Here is a 7199-nt window from a genome sequence, read left to right on the forward strand (position 1 = left end):
TATTATTATTATTTATAGATTGCTCTTTTCAGCTCATGAGCACCCATCGGAGGCACTTTTGGTAGATTGATATTCCCAGATCATAATTATTCAGAAATTAAAATACTTTTGAGTTTTTTTCCTTATCCACAATGTTATTTAAAATTTAGATACATAACTAAAATGAAAAGAAATTGTATATTACTACCTCCCCACTTCAAACAAATTCTATTCAAACTTGTGAGGCAGAATTCAACATTTTATCTTCCTCTACAGATTTATTTTCCCTTGCTGCTCATAAGTCATTTAATTTGATTTTTTCATTTGGTTAGTTTTGTTTTTAGCCTCTTCACAAAAATATGATGCATTAATAAATTATGAAAAGTACAAAAAATATGGAATGCTTCACGAATTTAAGTGTCATCCTTGTGCAGGTACCATGCTAATCTTCTCTGTATTGTTCCAATTTTAGTATATGTGATGCCAAAATGAGCACTTTTCCCCTCTATTTTCAATGCCAATCACTGAATAGATAGATCCATGTCTTCCAATCACACACAAGTTATCTTCTTTTTAGGAGTCCACAAACTTTCCCTCCATTTACTTGGATCTATTCTCTTGGTCACTTTTCATACTTAAAACCTCTACTCTGCTAGCACCAGATAATTTTCCCCATTTATTTAAATATCTTTACCATCCAGGGCTTACTTATAAACTTATGTAGACTTTTACCCTTGTTTCCATTTGTCACGTATTCTCTGGCCCAAACCCTACACAACATTCGTGGTCACAATAGCAGATTTTAGGCTTTTAGATCAACAGTCAGGACAAAAGGAGTTAAATAATTATGCAATCAGAATACTCATTGCCATAAAAGAGCTTTCTTCTTTATTTTGAGGTGTCAAACTCTTTTATTTAATGGCAAAAGTTAAAAAGTAGGGAGGAGAGAGAAAATAAAAGTGGATTTCATTATATGGGTAATTTTATTAAAACTGTACTGCTTTTTTTCACAAAGATAATGTCATTTTTTGTGCACAGAAAGTAATCATTAAAGTGTAAACACACACACATATATATCTCCAAAGCAAAAAAGAAAATAAACTCTTCTAATATAAGGCAACATTCAAAGTATAGAGACCTCATGTGGGGTTTACAAACCATGGATAGGTTATTTTTAAAAAGGAAAAATTTTGCCCTCAAAGTTAAAAATTATAATCTTAATATATATCTAAATCTAATTATGCAGTTCTAATAACATTCTTCTCTCCGTGGGAAGAATCCCACGAGTTCTTTTCTTATGTTTTTTAGCAATTGTTCACATGCTCTGGAGTATCATATGTTGTTATCAAACACATTTTTTTTCATAAGATTGGAACAACTTGATCACAGTTGGGGAAAATAATTTTGTTATTGTTTTAGTAGGGTCTGTCTCCCTGTTATTTCTTTCATCTCTTTAATATGACTCTAGTTAAGTCTGCAAGGCCAATCCATTAGTGTTTTCTTCTAGAAAGTCCTGGGAGCAGGGTTGGTAAATTATTTTATTTTCTATTGGCCTGTGTTGTTGTGATTCAATAAAGTGGAAGATTTATTTCTTTATTCATTCTGATTAGAGAAAAGAAAAGGCAAGGACACCAAGATCCAGTTCCAAAGGCCCATCTTTCTTCTTGCCTATAACTCCACTTATGATTTTTTATCTTCCAGCATTCACATTTCCTTTCCTCTGAAAACCCTGATCATTGTATATTTTATGAACAATGATCAGTCAGTAAAATCTTCAAGTTGGTGGCAGACCAAGGCAACTCTCCACAACCTGAAGAGGTACAGGTGATTATTATAGGGGACAATTTTCATAAGCCTTACAAGAGATTCTAACCTTCTAGATTGACATAAACCTGTAAAGCCATGCTAATTCCCAAATGTTGGAAGAGGAGAACAAGGAAATGCATTGAGTATGCCTCGATACATATTGATACCACTTTGATTTTAAGCCTTCTTAAATTCAAAGCCTCAGAAGCTCCTTTGTCACTTTGGAATTCATAGTGGTGAAGACGATGCTGATAGTGATTGTATTGATCAATGAAAAAATAAGATTTTAGGGGAGAAATGCTCCTTGTTAAAAGAAGGGGTGTTCTGGGATTTGGGGAAAGTTTCAATGGTCTCCTATCTTGTCAAATAAATAAATGAATGAATAAATAATTGAATAAGAGAAAAATCCAGGTTGAAGGGCAATTCAGTCAAGCTACCCTAACATAGCCTGTATTTTTGTCTATTCAAATGTGTTTGCCCTGGAGCCAAACAGCCAGCTGTGTTCTGCTGGGTGATGTATGAAGCAGAAAGAACACTGTCTAATTTTTATATTCAGTTGAGCCTGAAGTACCTTGAGATGGGGAGGGAGGTGGCACATCTCACTCCCACTCAGGAATTATTATTCATGCAAGAATCACTCATCAGCTATCCTGGTAGCCCTCCCTAATTCCATTAACCCCTCAACCACTGGGTGGTAAATGGGGGCGGGGGGCTTGTGATCTAATTAAAATTAATGGTTGTGTGCCAATTAAGGAAAAGCTTTTTGAGTTTTGTTTTATTTGGGGGTGGCTTTGTTTTATTTATTTTATATTTCCGTTTTAAGCGGAGGCAAATACCCTGTAGCTCTCTTCCCATACATTTCTTAACACTTTTAATTTATTTTGGAATAGTCACCTGTAATGAGGTTAAGTGCTTATGCAGATAAGGAATGTCACAGACTACTTATTTAGTGATCTCCTTAGGTAGAAATTCTCATTGATAGGCCTCTCTACCTGGGCAATTCAGCTCGGTCAGTTTTTTTTATGGGATTCTGAGAAGTTGTTCTTTAAATGTTTTACTTCCCCAGCTGCTCCACAAAAGACCTGTATAGAACCATTAGAAATGATCTCAGAAAGAAATCAAGTGCACAAGAATTGAATAAAATACTCCTTGCCTTTAAAAAAGACCAACAGAGAATGGGACACTGGATTATCTGGCTCAAGTCTAGATAATTATTAATTATTTTAACATTATATTTATTTGACTGTGGAGTCCATTGAAATAATGTCTACGGATTGTTTCTGTAGCATGTGTAGAGCTGAAAGAGCACACTGAGTCCATATTTATATGGTTAAATAAATTAAAATTCAGGCACAGTTCTTATAGTGCACTTCATCTGCTAAACCAGTAAATAAGATTGAAGTATATTTGATTTAATTTTGATGCAAGGCATTAAAAATTGTATAAAGTATTTAATGTTGCTAAAAAAAATGTCTATAAATTTCACAGCCATCTGTAGATAAGAACCTGTGGAAACTCAGATGTTAAAAGAAAAGTGACACATGGGTTTTTAAACAACACTGCTGCTTTCTAGCTCATCAGCCACCAGGAACACAGTGTCCCTAAACCATGTTTTCGCTGTGTCAGGAGGTGAATGGTAAGGAGGAAGAGCATGCCACATCCCAGCTTGGTTAGTGATGACATCTACCAGTTAGTGATCTGAAGAGAAGAAATGACAGATTTTTTTTTTTTAAGTGAAGTTGCATTGCAAATAGACTATGCTTGCTGCATTAGGAAATAGAATAACATTCTATTGGCTAAGGGCATAAATTCTAGAGTCAGATCGACTGGGCTCAAATCCCAGTTCCATCCCTATGTGACCTTGGGCCAATAGCTTAACCTCTCTGTGACCCAGTTTTATTGTCTATAAAATCATAATGATGACACCTATTTCATAGGGTTATCATGTGAATTAGATGAGTTAATATTTTTAAAGAGTTTAGAACAGAGATTCACACATAGTAATGTTATTTTTTAACTTTTTATTTTGGAATAAATAATGCCCTTAAAAAAAATAAAGCCCTTTAAAGAGCTGGGTATATATTATTTTCGTTGTTGCTGTTGCCAATTTATTTTATTTTTTAAATTTAATTTTTAGTAAAATTGTTGGGGTGACAATGGTTAATAAATCAAATAAGTTTCAAGTATACAATTCAGCAATACATCATCTGTATATTCCATTGCGTGTTCACCACCCAAAAGTAAATCAATGTTTTGTACTAAGTGAAATGCCTTTGGTTGAAGTCCAAACTCTTTTTTTAAAGACATCCCTGAGCAATCCATTCCTTACTGATCTCTTACGTCTCTGAACTGGAAGGGGAACAACAAATATTTGCTAAGTACTCATAATATGCTTGGAATTTTATATGTGTTATTATCTATTGCTTTTTCAATAAACCTGCAAAGCAGCTATGATTAGTTACATTTGACAGATGAGCATATTCAGGAAAATCTAATTTTACTTCTTCTCTTAGTCTGTTTGAACATATATTAAATGGAGACAGTGATACTTTCTTCTCAGAACATACATCAAAAGTGACTCATAAAACAACATCATATATGACTTTGCAGTTCTGAGAAGGAAATATCACTGCTTTAAATGATAAGCTGGTCTATCTTTCCAGGGTGTCTCTGATTCAGATAAGCCCAAACAGCCACTACTTATGGGGACTCTGCCCATCCAGCCCCAAGTTGCAGAGCAGATCAGGGTGTAGTTAGTTGCCAGGAGCTGCCATGGCAGGGTCCTCTTTGGCAGCTCCCTTCTCCAAAGAGGCAACACTGCCTAGTGGCCTCTTGCAATGATTATAAAAGTAACCCTCAAAAGACATCTGTTGTCAGGTAGAAAAAGTTAGTATGGGGTGGAGTGTTGTGGTAAGTGTGAGTTCTGTCTACCTAATACTCTCAGTCCTCCTCTCTAGCATGTGGTAGGATTAATACCTACATCCTTGAGGTTAGGTGTGGCCATGTGACTCACTTTGGACTGTAAAAAATGATACATGTCAGAATTCATGAAAGTCATGTAGATGAGCAAAAAATAAATCTTATTGTTTTAGGCCAATCACTTTAGGTGTTCTGTTTGTTTTTTAATGACAGCATAACATAACCTATCCTGATCAATGCAAGTGGGAAATGAGTTTTTCAATGAGGTGTACTTAGAAGTTCTATAATATTACAGTAGTTATTTTTGAGCTCTGACAGTTCAGGTTGAATAAATTGTTGGGGACAGAGAAAAAGAGGAGTGAGAAAGTAAGAAATAAAATGTTCCATGATACCCGGCCAGTTTAGTAGTGTCCACTCTAGCTTGAGATGAGGTGCCTGGTTCTTCAACAAGCATTTATTTGCCTTTGATACATAGCTGGATGTTTATCTATGGAAGCCACCTACTCTCTTGATTTTCCTCTTTCTTTTGATAGGACAGTAGTTCATTTGGAAAAATAAAGGGTATGTGGCAGGCAGTAAGGACACACAATAAAAAACAATGATATCATTTCAGTCTGGTCACAGCAAAAGGAAGATATAAAATAGAATTGTTTCAACATGCTCTTGCCAAAAAGTGAATGTCAACACTTAAGTAGTTGCAAAACACTTAAGAACATCAAAGGAACCAAAGTTATTTAAGAGACACTATTGCATGTCTGTTACCTCCTCTTTTCTCCAGTGTGTCAGACTTAGCTAAACCTTTAAATATATAGCTAGGCTTAAAATAAAAGAAAAAGAAAAAAATAATAGAAGGAAGAAAGAAAAAAGAAAAAGAGAAAGAAAAAAAAGATAGAAGGATTGGAAAAAAGGAAGGAAGGAAGGAAAGAAGAAAAGGAAGGAAAGAGAGAGAGAGGGAGAAAAGGGGGGTACAATTGGGGGAGTGAGAGAGAGAGAATAAAAGAAAGAAATACCCATGGCATCAGAAATGGGAAAGTAAATTAAAGCCAGAACACAAATCTCATGAATTGATGCCATCAATGCCAGGAGGAATATCGGATTGAATATGGGATCTACAGGTTAATAAATTGTGCTTGAATACCCAAATAAAGTCAGAGATGTGCCTTAGGTGTGTGTGAGGTATAGAACTTGAACTTATATAAAGCCAAAACCCTTAAGTGGTAGAACTAGAACAATTCTTCCCACCAGCACAGGAAAGTGATCTAGATGCATTTTTCTTTCCTGGGCTACATGTGGACAAAAAGTCTCCTATAAGAAATGAAAAAACTAGACTAGCTTGCACAAGCTGTGGGCTATAATTTTCACTACATGTATGTATGCTACAGGACTTTCCTCAAGGGTATAAATTAAATGTAAAACTGATCCTAGACTAGTAAAATTCCTAGAGCACCAGCAAGAAATAAATACAAAGTCCTCTGTAGTAAGACTGACACAATTTCCAGCCATCCAGGAGAAAAAAAATAACCTGGTAAGGTGAACTCACAATAAAAATTGTAAACCACATGAAAAAATGCTTGACCATAAGACACTGAGATGGTTAAAAAGTCCAAAAGAGACTTTAAATAAAAATGTTTTAAATAATTAAAAGAGCATGAAAACCACAAAGAACCCATTACAAACTAGAATAAGCATATTTGAAAAAGATCCAAATAGAACTTGTGGAAATAAAAAAATATAGTCATTGAAATTTTATAAAACCTAATTTGATGTATTAAACATATGTGTTAGACTTAGATAAAACATTGATGAGCATATTTAAGACAATTATTCAAAATACAACATAGAGAGACCTAAAAGGGGAAGATTCAGAAGCAGAGAATAAAGCTGGTGGTGATCAGAGGATGTTTAAGTGAATCAATAATGACTGAAAATTAACTAAATCAGATGTCAGAATGAACCTTCAGACTCAGGAAGCACACTGAGTACCAAGCAGGTTAAATAAAAATAAATCCACACGAGACTCATCTTGGGAAAATCGAAAAACACCGAATAGAAAGTGAAGAAAGATCTACAAAGGAATGACATTCATATGCAGAGTGTATTTCCCCTCAGCAAAAGCAGGGCAAGAAGATAAGGAGAGGAAAGTCTTCATAAAGCTGGCTGGGAAAAAAAAAAATGCATCTTAGAAATCCAGTTAGAAAAAATTTGGAGGTACTCATCCACAGAATGTTGCTGAATGAGATATTTTAAAGCAGGTAAGAAGGAAATTAAACCCCAAAGGAGAGAGTGAAACACATGAATAATGGCAAACTGGAAACTGGTAATCCATGAGTCAGATGGCCTGGGATATGGACCAGTGGACAGAAATGGCTCTGGGCACAGGGAGAGTCTCCTCATTAGAGGAGAGTTTGATCAGGGAGAGGAGAGAGAGAGAGAGAGAGAGAGAGAGAGAGAGAGAGAGAGAGAGCGAGCGCGCGAGAGAGTGAGCGCTCAGTTAT

General features: G+C 35.3%; 1 non-coding gene across 1 annotated transcript; it reads right to left on the bottom strand.

The window, feature by feature from the left end:
• Nucleotides 1-368: 368 nt before the first annotated feature.
• LOC118606387 lies at nucleotides 369-475 on the bottom strand. Its single transcript, XR_004952338.1, has one exon. It is a non-coding gene; the product is annotated as a U6 spliceosomal RNA (small nuclear RNA).
• Nucleotides 476-7199: the final 6724 nt, after the last annotated feature.

Source organism: Rousettus aegyptiacus, unplaced genomic scaffold (genome assembly GCF_014176215.1).
Source record: "Rousettus aegyptiacus isolate mRouAeg1 unplaced genomic scaffold, mRouAeg1.p scaffold_m13_p_1, whole genome shotgun sequence".
Taxonomy (NCBI): domain Eukaryota; kingdom Metazoa; phylum Chordata; class Mammalia; order Chiroptera; family Pteropodidae; genus Rousettus; species Rousettus aegyptiacus.